The sequence below is a fragment of the Typopeltis vanoorti genome, chromosome 6 (assembly GCF_054136105.1).
Source record: "Typopeltis vanoorti isolate ZY-2024b chromosome 6, IOZ_Tvanoo_1.0, whole genome shotgun sequence".
In the NCBI taxonomy this organism is placed as follows: Eukaryota; Metazoa; Arthropoda; class Arachnida; order Uropygi; family Thelyphonidae; genus Typopeltis; species Typopeltis vanoorti.
In genome coordinates this window covers 133,728,658-133,743,829 of record NC_143554.1, presented here as the reverse complement: position 1 = coordinate 133,743,829, position 15,172 = coordinate 133,728,658, and the positions used below count along the sequence as shown (strand labels likewise).

Here is a 15,172-nt window from a genome sequence, read left to right as displayed (position 1 = left end):
ATATTTTTAAAAAGAATTGAATGACAAAAACCGAGAAAAAAGGAAAAAGGTTTAAGAGTATCACACGACTAGTTTCGGCTTTTTACAGTCTTCTTCAGGTGTTTTTATAAAAGAAAAAACATTAAACATTGAAGATAAAAACTGTGAACAGCACAGGAAGTGACTATACATATTTAACGTGAAAACGTTGTAGAAGTAGTTCCTTCGTTGGTCACATTGTTGAGTGAGTGCGTGCGCGCGCGCGCATGCCATCTCGTGAGCGCTAGTATTTGATGATAGCAGAATGACAGTCTGGGAAGTTATAGCTTAAATTATTATTTAAATGTACAGGGTTGAGAATGATTTCTCTAGATTCTACAATTTTTCTCTCCAATTCGTCATGGCAACGGAAAATGTTGTTAGACCAAAGGATTGCATGACCATGGTTTTCATCATCAGAATTGGCCGAAAAAATGACATGGCTGGATAAAGCACTGGCTCGTGTTCTCTTGTAAGCGATATCCCTCCTGTGCTCCTCCATACGCAATTCAATGGACTTATCCATCTGGCCAAAGTAAGGGATGTCGCAGTCACACTATATCTTATACACACCGGGATATTTTAGATTCTGACGGCTAGGCTTTGGACAACTGACTAGGGAACGGATCTTAGGAAGCGGAGTAAATAGAGTTCTAATGTTATATTTTTTGAGAACCTTGGCTAATTTTTGAGAAACTGTGCTTATGTATTGAATAGATATATTGCCTTTAACATTATTCATTTCTTGAGTATGGCGACTAGGAGGATTAAAAAGGAATTTTTTAGTATTTTTTTGAGAATAACCATTCATCTGAAGGTAGATGTAAGAAAATTGATTTCTTTACGAAGTTCATCAGTGTCGTCAAGAAGAGAGCGAGCTGTATGTGCCAAAGTAGAAATAATTCCAAGTTTCTGAGGAGGGAAATGATGGGACTGACTATGGAGATACCTATTAGTGTGTGTAGGTTTTCTGTACATCAAAATTTTAAGTTTTCCTGAAGAACGGATTAGTTTCACGTCCAAGAAAGGCAGGTGGCCATTAGTTTCAAACTCAGCCGTGAATTGGATATTCAGGTGTTGACTATTGAGATGTTCAAGGAAATCCAGGAGAGAATCACGTCCATTGCCCCAAATGAGAAAAATGTCTGCATATCGTTTCCAAATTCTAGGTGCTAAGGAATAGGAAGAGATAGCTTTGACTTCAAAATCTTCCAGATAAATGTTGGCAAGTATAAGAGATAAAGGATTACCCATTGCTAGACCATGATTTTGCTTGTAGATGGTGTCTTGAAATCTAAAGTATCCAGACTTGACGCAATGAGTAAGTAAGGCTTACATTTTTTTGGATAACTTGCCTTTGAGAAGTGTCAGGACTTCATCTGTAGGAACATTTGTGAACAAGGATACTATGTCAAAGCTAGCCATGAATTCATTTTCTTTAACAGTAATATCCTTAATGTATGATACAAAATCCGTAGAGTTATAATATATATGTATTATATAATATGAGGTAATATTATATATTATATGAGGTAATATATATATATGACTGGGTCACCATGGGAGTAGTAGACCTAAAACCTCCCGCAATGGGGGAGGCTTTCACCCTACAGTGGGTAGAAAAATAGGCTGTTCATCATCATATATATATATATATATATATATATATATTACCTCATGTTGCTACTACAAATGATCGAATTGAAACAATTCAATACATTTTAAAAGATCCTAAATATCAGATTTATGATTGCTACATAAAATTTCGAAACGTTTTGCGAAACGAATGAATTTCAAGAAGTATCTTTGCAGGAATATCATATACATGGACAGACCGAAGTTCGTTTGAGTCACTGAAAATTGCTTTGGGACATTGAGCATTCATTATCACAGGAATTAAACTTAGACGATGATTTAGGCATTAAAAAAACAAAAAAACTTAAGGACAGATTGGAATTCAGTTTTTCCTGTCTATACTCAAGTTGTATCTGCTCGTTGCCTCATTTCTGTTTCAGTAGGACTGTTTTCAAGACCAAAATTGAATCACTTGTTTCCATGGTTTAGTTTTCGTCCTGAAAAGGTCCGCGCGGTTAGCCTAGTGGCTTTGCGATTCTCAACCATATGCCTGGGGAAAGAGTGTCCCAGGTTTGATTCCCGTCGAAGACGTGAGGAACTTGTAGGATCTTCCTCAGGCATAACCAAGTTAGCCGGTCTTGGGCGCGGGCAGTAGGGTTTTTTCCGCCAGTTTATCTGTCGTTTTTCATCTCGCAAGCAGGCAAAACCCGCCCCTTGAACATACGCTTCTACAGTCAAAAATATATCCCCCCAGCGGCAGACTAGGCGACAGGTCGGTTGGGAGTGGTACTAACAAGAAGTCGCATCTAAGTAACACGCGGACCCAGCATAGGAAGCGGGAATAACGCGTAGTGAAAGAAGTTTTCGTCTTGAAAAGGATCCTAATGAAATTTTAATCATGAAAGGGTCCCTGCCGATACCAAAATTGAGAATTAGGCGAATGAGCAGAAAAAATTTGAGTCAACGGATAAAATGAATTCTAACGAGTGCTTAAGCTATTTACATCTGAATCAGCACAAATCAAACTTGAACCAAATGTCCCCGTGGTTCAGTTTGGTTTCATTGGATTTTATGCGGAATAAAAACGGTTCGAACAGCTAATTAAGAATTCCTCACTAGCTGAATGAAACAATAAAATTGATCGATGTACCCACAGGACAATATTAATATCAAATTAAGAATAACAATTCTAGATAAGCTCTTACAGGAATTTAATGAAATTTTGATGTTAAGGTTTCTATTAAAACTTGTTTGATTATCTGTGCCATTCGAACTCGTTTGTAGAAAATATTAGGCAAATCAAATCTGTTTTTCATTACATAAGCAAAAAATGCTTTATTTAATAAACCGTGTGCCTTTTTATATGCTGAGAATTTTTTCTAAAATAATACCATCTATAATTTTTTTGAATTCCATAAATTTTTCAGATACACCATAAAAAGAAATAGTTGTCAAAAATGAAATGGAAATAATAGCAATCGAAAACTCGTAATCCTCCCTTGTTTCGTTAAGTTTAATAAAATTTGCTATTCAGGAACGCCAATTTTCTAATTATTTCAATTTTATTTTCAGCTAGATTTTTTAATGCCAAAATTCAGAAACAAAATTGCCTTCACGGCTCTGGTTGTTATGATAATGAACTGCTTACTACAATGCCTTGCAAACTATTGCAGAACTATTTAGGGGCGTTTCACAAATTTCATTATTATCCTTTTGGATTCATTTTATCCGGACATCCGTTTGTATGTTGTTTCTGGACTCGATGTGGATAGATTTTGATATTTTTATTGAAAGATGGTATTTCGTAGATTCTTCAAAAATATGTCCAGCCATCTCATTTTTTTTTTTTTTTTTTTTAGAATCCTTTAAAGCTAGGAATAAACGTTATAAAACATGCAGAAATAGCTTCATTCTGCCCGGATAGAATTTAATGTTTGGTATTTATGATGCACACTAGAATATTCATATAGTATTGATGCAATCGTTTCATATTAATTAGCAAAACATGTCGAACTGATAGGAATGATAATTCCTCATTGTCTGAATGGAATTTAATGTAAAACTGTTATTTACGTTTTTTTTTTAAATATATTGAATCGTAAACATGTTCAGTCGGATTTTTTGTAGTGGTAAACCAACACGTTTCCACACACATACGTATCTTCGAGTATCATAACGTTAACCTTGTCGCCGACGACCGAATTATCAACAATGAAAACTCAGATCATAATCGTAAATGAATAAAAGATCCTGCTAATTCGGACTACATCTGTTTATATGAATACATTATAATGCATTTTTTTTTCACCAGAGGTCAGGGCAATAATTGTTGTAACGGTTGGTCAGTAACTTTAGCATCATGTAGATTGTAGTGCAGCTTGTTTCGCTGTATATATGTGTATACTCCAGATGATGACCTTAATATGAAGGTCGAAACGTCGAGTGTTCATTTTGGTTTATATTAAACTAAAGTTTTGCTCTAACATGGTAGTTGTCACCATAATGTACATTATAATATAGTATGTTAGTCAGATTTCAAGACTGGTTTATGAATGGTTTTGGCAAAATCAATTCGGAATTACTCTGGTTCTATTGAATATAATGACATTTAATTGGAAAAACGATGTCTATACTACAATCGCTGTAATCATTAATGATATCTGTATACAAAAATGTTATTCCAAGCGTATTGTTTTATGCTATCCCAAGATCATACCCTCACTTGCTGGCATGTGTGTGTGTACTATAGACATTTCATCTAATTTTGCTACTGAAATTAGTCCGATTGAAAACAGTTTGTCCCTTCATATTGTTAGATTAAAAAAAAAAAATTGTCGCACCATTTCAATTTGTTTTAAGGGTTTCAAATGTGAAATTTCCTTAAAATGCATCCACCAACGCCACGTTATTGGCAACGCCATTAATAACTTGAGTACGAACAGACAATGCGAAATGTAGTAAGTGCTTGAGCAGCTTGTAAAACACTTACTTTTTTTTCCTTCAAAAAAAAATGGGATAATCAAATATATGTTGGATTTCGGAATTTTCTTGTTTGTTGCACATGAACGCAGCATTTCCGTGGTTTGAAATTTCAATTTTTGTACCGTATGAGAAGACGGATTGTCGTTATTGGGAAAGACTTGAGAGAGAGAGAGAGATCCAATTGTTTGTTTATGTTAAATTTGTGAGACATGAAAGCCTTCAGAAAGATTTATTAGAGAAAAGAGTTGAAACAAACGAAAAAAGGAAGATTACGAAACACATGGTTCAAAAAACAAAGGACTCGTAAACCTGAACTACGTAGAGAGCATAAGAATAGTCAAAGATAATACGAGTTATATGAAAATCCAGAATATCCATCCTCATGAATGGGGATGACACCTGACAGGATAGATAACATGAAAAATTGCATAGTGATAACGAGCATTTCTCGTATGGCGTAGCTGTGAGAGAATCTGAATAGACTGGTGCTATAGTTAAATGATAATGCAGGCCAGTTCAAGCATTTTCCAATTCAGGAGGTTTACGATATTTATGGAAATTTTTTCCAAGAATTAAATTAATGATGCTAAGAGATCAGTGTGCGATAATCGACAAGGAGTTGCAGCTAGGAGACTATGCTGAAAAGTGTTGAAAAGGACACTGACATTTTAGGATAAAGACGTCATGCATCTTTATCACAAGGACTTAATATGACCGCTCTTGCATTAATCTGCCCAAATCCGTCCTCTAGCATTCTGGAAAGACGAAAGGGATATATGAGAAAATAGAGAACAGAGAGACAAATATACACAAAAATTCATTAAACATAAAAGATGCACACATTAATATCCCGCACTATTTTTGTTACCAGTTAGTTATCTTGGTTTTGCTGTGAGAAAAATAACACAGGAATTGCTTCGATTCAAGCCGTTGCCTATTCTGTTTGCGCGCGCGCGTGTGTGTGTGTGTGTGAGAGAGAGAGAGGTTATAACCCCGATGCTGTTCTTTCACAAAACGCCACCGAAAAAGAAATAAATTTACTTTACTTTATATAATTTTAGTTTAGTCCATGACATACTATTGCAAGTTTAAAACATTTTGCTTTTGGAGTCATCAGTAAGTTATTATAAAAAAAAAATAAAAAACACGGGATTTACTCGTAGATTTGAAGTAAAATTAACTTTGTCAAAAACGTTTTGTTCTCTGGTATTTCTCATCGCTTCCCAGAGTAGGTTATTTTATAGGTTACAGACCCATCAGGTCAGAAACCAAAGGATTAAATAATTAAATTCATTCTCCAGAAAGAGAGAGGAGCTAAAAAAACAACAACAAAATCTGAGATCTGTTTCAGATTTCAATAAGTTAATTTTCTGGATTATCGTCATGCTATTCTTAGTTCTGTAGAATATTTTGTATATAGAAACAATATTTAATTTTAATAATCTCGTAGAATCGAACAGATGAATAACAAGAATGCTTTCCGTTTGATATCGTGATATACTTTCATCACTTCTATGGCGTATCAAAATTATTTCGCTTGGAATGTCTTTTGATCACAACCACTGCCATGCTAACATTCGTAAATTGTAACTCTTCTTTGCTTGAATGCAATGAATGTAGTTTCTGTCGTAAAGCATTTTCGAAACGCAGAGTGTAATGACTTTTTTTTTTTTTTTTAGGTTTCTTGTGCTATATTTCTGTACGCGCAACCATTCAACATTTTTGGCTATAAATAGAATAAATATCTGTTCTATAAATCATATTCATAAAGGAGTTTTTTTGTGTGTCGTTTTAGGATTTTTTTCAGATTTCATAAACATCTAATAACGCTCTTTATCTGTGATTTCATCTGCATGTTCGTAATTATATAACGCACTCTCATTCCGGAAAGGAGTTTGATAAAATACGGCAGTTAGAATATTTACTTTTTTTTTTCCCCTCATAACATGCAAACATAAGTTTACTGAAAATGTGCGTGCATCATAGTTGTATTTGCCTTGTGACAAGCTAACACCTAATATCTCTTGCGATTGCTAAATTGACATTTTCAATAAGATTTCAAAATTGTCCAAATTCATCCCCACCAGATTAAGACAATTTTTTACCCTTCCCAGCGATAATATTTCAACTGAGCTCTTGAAAGTTTTAAGATGCTTCTTACTTCACCATACTGGGCTTCACGGCATGGCAGTAATAACACTGCTGGATTTCATCATTCTTTTGTTTCCTTATTTTATTTTATTTTCATCTGGTTATTGAGATTAAAATCAATGTTAACCATTAATTCATCTAAGTAGTTAATCTAATACAGTAGACAGTACCGTCGTCAGGATATAGCATAGACGCGGCCTGCCTCACGGCGCGGCTTAATAAGGCGCTCGTTCAGCCATATTGTGATAGGCGCCGTCGCTACTTGCCACGTTAACAGGAATGGTTAGCGTAGCAAGTGTGAAAAGAAGTTTTTCCAAGCTTAAACTATTAAAAATTACTTGCAAACAGCAATGACCTAAGAAAGATTGGTTGGTCTAGCAACTATACCGATAGAGGCGGACATAGCTTATAATTTAAATTTAGAAGAGCTTATAAAACAGTTTTATTGTACGATATCCCCATAGAGCAAACATTTAATTAATATTATCATGTAATCGTTTTGCATTAATGTTTCTCTTGTAATAAAAACAAAATAGCAATTGTAGATTTTCTTATATTTTTGTCTTATAATCTCAGGGACGATATTTAATTGTTTTCTTCAGGGCGCAATCTAATCTCGCGACGGCCCTGACAGTAGATATTCCTTTGCACATGCAACCCGTACGTTTTTCAACTTAAAAAAAAAAAAAAAAGAGTCCCTTCTAAATATTATTATTATTATTCCTGATACCTCCAATATGTTTATTGAAAATATGCTTATTTTAAATTAAGTTATTGAAAATATGCTTATTTTCAATATGCTTATTGAAAACTTTTTTCTGGCTTAGAAGAACGTTTTTTGTGATTCAGGTTTATTATTCTTTTTACCATAGGAATACTGTGCCTGTCTTTTGGCAGTAAGAACAGCGTGGCCTGTGTTTTGGTTGGAAATGATCCAAGTTTAAATCTTGCCATGATTAAAGAATTCCCCCCCCCCTCCAGAAACTCGGGTTCCCAACCCTGGCTAAGTAAACAACCAGGCTGAAAACATAAATACATTTAATTGGTGGAGTATGTAATACTATACAATTGTTTTATTAAAAGTACAGTTGATCCCTGAACAACGCAGGAGCTAGGGGCGACGACCCGCCACGCAGCTAAAGATTCGCATGTAATTTTGACTCCCCAAAAACTTAACTACTAATAGCCTATCGTTGACCGGAAGCCTTACCAATAACATAAACAGTCGATTGACACATTTTGTATGTTATATGCAGGGCCGGCGGAAGCGGGCACGGTTCATAAGTTCATTTTTAAGAAACAAAATTTTTATCATAAAAACAAAAAAATTCTTAGAGTGATCAATATTAAAATAAATAAGGCCGGATACACCGAATAAAAATTTTAAAAAAATTGTATATTGCCGCCTCTTTGATCAGCCGGCTGTTCACAATTTTGCAGCGAGAGCTAAATGCTTGCCTGCAGAATGTTGTGTCTACTGCAGTCTATCTGAAGTGAAACGGTGAACAGTTTTTATGCGCAGAAACGAATTTTCGTACAAAACATTTGTTACTAGTTAGCCAGTCATATGGTACACATCTCAGTAGGCTACTGACAGTAGCGCAGTGCGGACTATTATTTCGTCTCTGTGTCGTGTCTTGTAATAATTTCTTGTGGGTATAAAATAGAAATGGAATCAAAAATTTAAAAAAAAAAACTTATCCGGTGCACAAAATCGTAAGCGTCATACTGCAAAAGAAGCAGATATTAAGAAACAAACTAGGACTCTTAATAAATTTGTTAAAATATTAAAATATTCTGATGCAGATTGTGACCAACTCGATACATCAGAAATCAGAGTTGAAGAACCGTGCACATTATCCAGTTTGCATGAAAGTAGTATTGAAACTATTGAATAAGAAAACAAGATGCATGATTTAAGTGAAAAACAGTTAGGAGAAGATTTACTTATAGTTGACCGTGAAACTAACACATTGTTAGTCTCTGTAAATTTAGAAGATCCAGGTGAATGGGGAAATATTGATGAAAAATTACGAGTTGTTTTCATTGAAATGGGGCCTGTTCAAAAGAAAAATATAATATATCCCAGAGATACATATGGTCGTAAATTTGGCGACACGTATTATAATAGAAAAATGGAAAACGGGGAGCTCGTGCCAAGAACATGGCTCATTTATTCCGAAACTTTCAATTCTGTTTTTGGCTTTTGTTGCAGACTTTTCGCACCTACTGAATGAAGTAGTCTTGTAGAAGGTTATAACGATTGGAGAAATGTAGGTACAACTTTGCATAGACATGAGACTAGTTTAACTCACATGAAAAATTTCTTAAAATGGAAGGAACTTGATAAAAATTTAAAAAACAAAACTACTATTGATTGCCAGACTCAAAGCATGTATGAAATGGAAAAGAAACATTAGACGAGGGTTTTAGAACGCTTGATAGATATTATAAAATTCCTTGCTAGCCAAATTTTAGCTTTTCGCGGATCATCTGCTAAATTATATGAAAGGAATAATGGCAATTTTTTAAAATTAGTCGAACTGTTTGCGAAGTTTGATCCCGTTATGGAAAATCATGTTGAAAGGGCGCTACAACGAAACAATAGAGAACACTATTTAAGTAAAGACAGTCAAAATGAAATATTGGAAACTTTAAGTAACGCAATCAGGAATACAATTTTATTATCAATTTGAAAATCAAAATATTATTCCATAATTTTAGACTGCACACCCTGGTGCAAGTAAAACAGAATAAATGACCATTATTATTCGCTTTGTTTCCTGTGACAATGGAATTGTCAAGAGCAGGGAAACCTTTTTAGGTTTTGCAGATATATCAGATTCCACAGGACATGGTTTATGTGCAACAATAATGGAACAACTGGAAAAATGGAACATTCCCATTGAAGTCATGTAGGTCAAGGGTATCACAATGGGGGAAATATGAAAGGAAAAAAATATGGGCTCCAAAATTTGCTTTTGAACAAAAATCCTCGAGCTTTCTACATGCCATGTGCTGCTCATACTCTAAATTTAATCATTAACGATGCAGCCAAAGTGAATGCAGATACAATTAGTTTCTTTGCAATTATTCAAGAAATATATAATTTCTTTTCATTCTCTTACAAACGTTGGGCAATCCTTTTAAAGTTTTGTGCAATCCGCCCTCTACGATATCAGTTAGGAGAAATTTACGATGCACTTCTTGAAATTTTAAATAATAAAAATTTTAATAAAGAAACTCAGCATGAAACACAAACATTATGTGCTAAAATAAAGGACTATAAATTTATTTTCTCTCATAACTTGGCATGATTTACGTAACAGAATAAACCCTGTGAGTAAAATGCCTCAAGACAAAAATATGAACGTTACATTTGCTTTAGAATCTATCGAAAACTTAGAAATATTCTTACAAGAGTATCGATCAGATACAAATTATAAAGAAGTTCTTAAAACGGCGAAAGAACTGAGTGAAGTGGTGGATGGAGAACAAGAATTTAAAACTGGTACGGAGTTCGACGACGAAAGAAGACACGACAATTTGACTACGAGCATCGTGACGAAACGCCACAATCGCCAGAAGATAAATTTAGAGTGAACGCGTTTTATACACTTCTAGACGTTGCAATGTGTTCGGTAATAGAACGTTTTGAACAACTAAAAACATATTATGATAATTTCAAATTCTTGTATAGATTACTACAAATTAATAACGAAGATTTACGAAAAAATTGTGACGATTTAGAGATTCTTTTGAAGGACAGCTACAATAAAGACGTAAATGCAATAGAACTATATGACGAGTTATGTGCTTTCCGGGATATTTCTCGGAAGGATAATTCAAATATTCAAAACCCTTTCGATATTCTTAATTTTATTGTGTCCAATAATTTATCTTTCCCTAACTTTTCAATTGCTTTAAGAATACTATTAGCCTTACCTGTTAGTGTAGCGAGCGATGAACGTTCCTTTTCCAAGTTGAAATTGATTAAAACCTACTTAAGAACAAGTATGTCAGAAAAAAGGCTTGTTAGTTTGGCGTTAATAGCTATTGGAAATGATATATGTGCGGAATTAGACGTTAAGACCATTATTTCTAATTTTGTGAATATGAAATCAAAACCCCTAAAATTTAAAATAAAATGTTCAAATATATTTATGTAATTTAATTTATTTGCTGTTATTCTGTAAAGATGTTATTTTTTGCATACTTATATTAAATGTTCTAATTATTTCTGAATTATTTTCTTATTTTCTCATTTATCTTAGTTTCTTTTATTTTCCTAAAAGATAGTTCCACTTATAAAAATTATTAAAAATTTTTTACAAGGTACTAAGAATTTAGTAACTTGTAAAATGCAAGAATTTTTTAAACTTTAGTTCAAATAAATTTTAACTTTAATTAAAATTCATTTTAATTTTGTTAGCGATTCGGGTCGGTGGGAAGGCTATAATCCCTGTATCATTATATTCAACGATTAAAGTGAAGTGGCTTTATCAAAATTTGCTGTAACTTTTGAGAATTTTTTGAATATTCGGGTTTTTAACGATTATCTTGCCTAGTCAACACCCCCGGTTCGTTACATTTAGCGAACCAACGTGTGGCTGTTCTGTCAATATTTATTTAAGAAATTTCAAATAATTTAAATTTTTGTTATCGTAAAAGAACCACACACGCCCGGATCGTTACAGGGGCGCTTAGACAGAAATTGCATGCGGGCGGCGAAGACCCTAGTGCCGGTTCTGGTTATATGTATTATATACCGTATTTTTACAATAAAGTAAGCTAGAGAAAAGAAAATGTTATTAAGAAAATCATAAGGAAGAGAAAATACATTTACAGTACTGTACTGTATTTATTGATGCCGTAAGTTTACGTCGTCTGTTTACAAGATGAATCGTCTGTCTGTCAGTATTTCTCAACCTGTGGTCCGCAGGCAGACTTAAATTAATTAAATAAATATATATATTTTTAATTATCCAAACAAAACAAATTAAAATTGAATAAGTAAAAATTATTGAAATCAAATGGTTACTAAAAAACCAACAAATAGCGTCAGAATATTCCAAGGCAGAGGCAATAAAACTATATTGTTGTTCACTTCAGCCCTCTTTTATTATTCATCATTCTGCCGCTAAATTTGTAGCGGCCAAATGACGAATAATAAAAGAGGGGTGAACAACACTATAGTTTTATTGCCATAGACAGTATGGCAAGATTTCTTAAACGCCAAAAAAGTGTCGTCCGGACCCCCCCCCCCCTCCTAGCTACGCCTCTGTAACTTAGTGGTCCGTAGAATTGTTTTATGCATTTTACTGGTCCTTGGGCTTAGAAAGGTTGAGAAACGCTGTGATACAGAATACTAACACAAGAAATCAAAAATGAAAAGGTAATATGAAAAAGAAATTCCTATTTATTTACAGGTATAACGACTCATGCATTGATAACGAAGCAGCAGCAGTATGATTGCTTATGGTAGCCTAGTATGAATGATATAAATTTTTATTTTATGCTGATTAATTAAATTAATTGATTGATAAATAAGAGTTATTTACAAGATGAGTATGTTATGATTTAATACTGTATCTTTGCGTTTGTTTATATTTCTCTCATTGCGAATGGCGCCATGTAGGGTCTGTAAGTTTTGATAAATTTTAACTTTTTATAATAGGTTTGTATATATTTTATGGTAGTAAATGATAGACTGATATCTACATACATTTTATGCATTCGATTGAATATATCGAAATATATTCAATACTACACTTTTTAATTTTTTGGATATTTCTAGGCTACGCGATTCTTCTGCGAGTTTTTTCAAATTGTCACAAATCTTCAAAAAATTTTCCAGTATATTTATTGAAAAAAATCCTCCTATAAGGGAACCCGCGCAGTTCAAACCTTTGTTGTTGACGGATCAACTGTACTTCTGCTTGATTAATTAATCTGATATATATACTTTTCTTTTATTCTTATTTTAATGACAGGAAGTTTTTCATACAGTCATTTAAAAAGTTGCGTTTGGGGATCTCGAAATATATTCAATGCTTAATTAGAATATGTATACTTGAAATAATTTATATCCAAATATATAAAAATGTCGAGCGTTAGCCAAATAACTATCCCTTTACTGTCAACTCGTAAAATGGATGTATTGTGGAATATTTATCTTTTGCCACTAGATGGCAGTAATCATCCAGTGATAACGTACTCATTGCAGTGATTTCCCTCGTGTAGAAAGTAAGGGAATCTGTTCATTCTGCAAGTTTAGTTAGGTACGTCATGGGCTTTCTACATTCCTAAGCCTTGACCCGCCAGACAGCGTAATGCTACTTTTTACATCCTGAGGCCATTGATGTTTCGCGGTTGAACGCTTAACTGTCAAGGTGGCATTCCCGAAAGGCTAAGAGATTTTGTGCCTTGCTACTGTTGTGATCTGTAAGAAAAGCGATGCTCAGTGTAATAATAACCAGTGATACATTTTATTTGATACGGATCTGATTAATTCGTGCGGTATAGCAGGTAAAGCAGTTACCTTAATCTACTAGTGAAGTAATGAATGAAATTAATTATGTAATTTATAATATGTATTTTATAAATTATCATATACAATATTTAAGTATTCAAGTACAGTATTTCTTTCTTCGTTTCAGACAAGAGAAATATAAAGTTATATCATAGTTTTTCAGCAGTGAACCTAAACCCAATATAATCATTCGGGTTTAAACTCATATGTGATAAAATGTGTTCAGCTAGCGTTTTAGATTGTTTCCTGGGCAACAGAATCGGGTGAACTTTTTGTAGCTCTTTGAGATATTTAAAATAGTTTTATTTCTATATTACCGTATAGGCTGTTGGGAAGTTTCGGGAAGAAAATCTTATTATAAGTAGTTCAATATTTACTTCGTGTGAATAGAAAAACATTTTTAACGCGCGTACCGCCTCTAAAGCACCGATTCCAGCGCATATTGATGCCGGTTTTGCTGTGATGGAGTGGATAAAGCAATACGATATCTTTATCTCACCATTCATTCATCCATTCGTTATTAGCATACCACACTGATTCAGAATTATGTTACCGTATTATGATAGTTTAATATCAGTATGTGTATGAGTTATGCATTCCATTTTGCTTGAGTAATTTGATTATGTTATTTATTTTGAATATCACTGAGAGGTGCGTAGTAGGTCTAAGCTTCTGTTTAGATTTTCAAGGAACCATAGTATATTCAATTTAAATTTAAGATATCTACCTAAACTAGGGTCTCGCGTCAGTTCAGTTATATATTTCAGTTAACTTTAATTTAGTTCATTACACAGATTAAAGCAGTATTTGATTTATTATACTTGAATCTGAAGATCAGTAACATTCCTAGCCAGCGATAGCGCATTTATTATTATTGTACATATACGTATTTTATTTATACCTGAAGAATTCGTAACATTAAAAATAAATAAATCCGATTATTGCTTGTATTTATACTTAATATTTTGGAGCTTTGATCTCAGCTGTCTTGTTGGCTTGCTTTTGTAAAACTTTTTTTAAAAACTATTTTAATTTGCTTGCTTATATACTCGTTAGCCTTGTCCTACTGACATTGAATTGCTGGATCCGATAGTTGGTATCAGTGCGGTGTTTGCGGGATTAATATGACATATTGCCGAATTAAATTCATACAGAATACTAATATTCCCTATTCTGTTTTTAAATGTCAGACATTTCCCTTTATTTTTGGAAAACTGAAAGAAAATGAGAAAATCAACTGTGTTTCAAAAATAGTTGTATAGCCGAATTATTTTTCTTTTCTGTTTTATTCTCCGCTTTGCTTTGGTTCCAACCAATACATAAACGGAGTAATAAATATCTGTTTGCAGATATGCACTATCCTTTAGTCCTTCGTGGTCATTCACCTGAACAGCCCGCAGGTAAAAATTCCTGATTGTTGTTACACCACTTGGATACTACTACCATTGAATCGTTTATTTACTTGTTCCCGGAATCTTTCATGGATCTGCGCAAGGCTTTTTATCCATCTTAAGTAAAAATGGGTATATTTATGTTCGTGTTGGTTGTAGAGAAGAACTGAATTAGCCTTCTATAGGCAAACCAAAACTTATATATTTTTTCCCTCTCTCACTGTAACTAATTAATATGGATGAGAACTGCGTACTACATATATTTTCCTGTATTGTTTTATATTTTATCATTGAGATGTCTGGAGTGATATACTCCCGGATGTTCTTTGAGGTTTTATTGTTGCTGCTTGGTTTATTTAGATTATAGTGTTTTTTTTTTTTTTTTTTTTTGGTCTTGGCCTCTGCTTGAATTTCTGTTTTACCAGTTGTGGCTGTGTGAAAATAGAAAGTGCACCACTTATAAAGTTCTTCGCATAAAGTTAATTGTTAACAGCACCCGAATTTATTCATATTGATGATTTCA

General features: G+C 33.6%; 1 protein-coding gene across 3 annotated transcripts in view; it reads left to right on the top strand.

The window, feature by feature from the left end:
• Positions 1–15,172, top strand: part of Synd (protein kinase C and casein kinase substrate in neurons protein Synd) — a 323,165-nt gene that overhangs the window by 94,087 nt on the left and 213,906 nt on the right. Inside the window, exon 1 of one of the 3 annotated variants that reach the window (XM_090394451.1) lies at positions 13,034–13,254. The exons of the other annotated variants lie outside the window; for them this stretch is intronic. The gene's annotated coding sequence lies outside the window, so the exon portion shown is untranslated. Of the gene's footprint in view, positions 1–13,033; positions 13,255–15,172 lie in introns of those variants that run through there. 3 annotated transcript variants of the gene reach the window in all.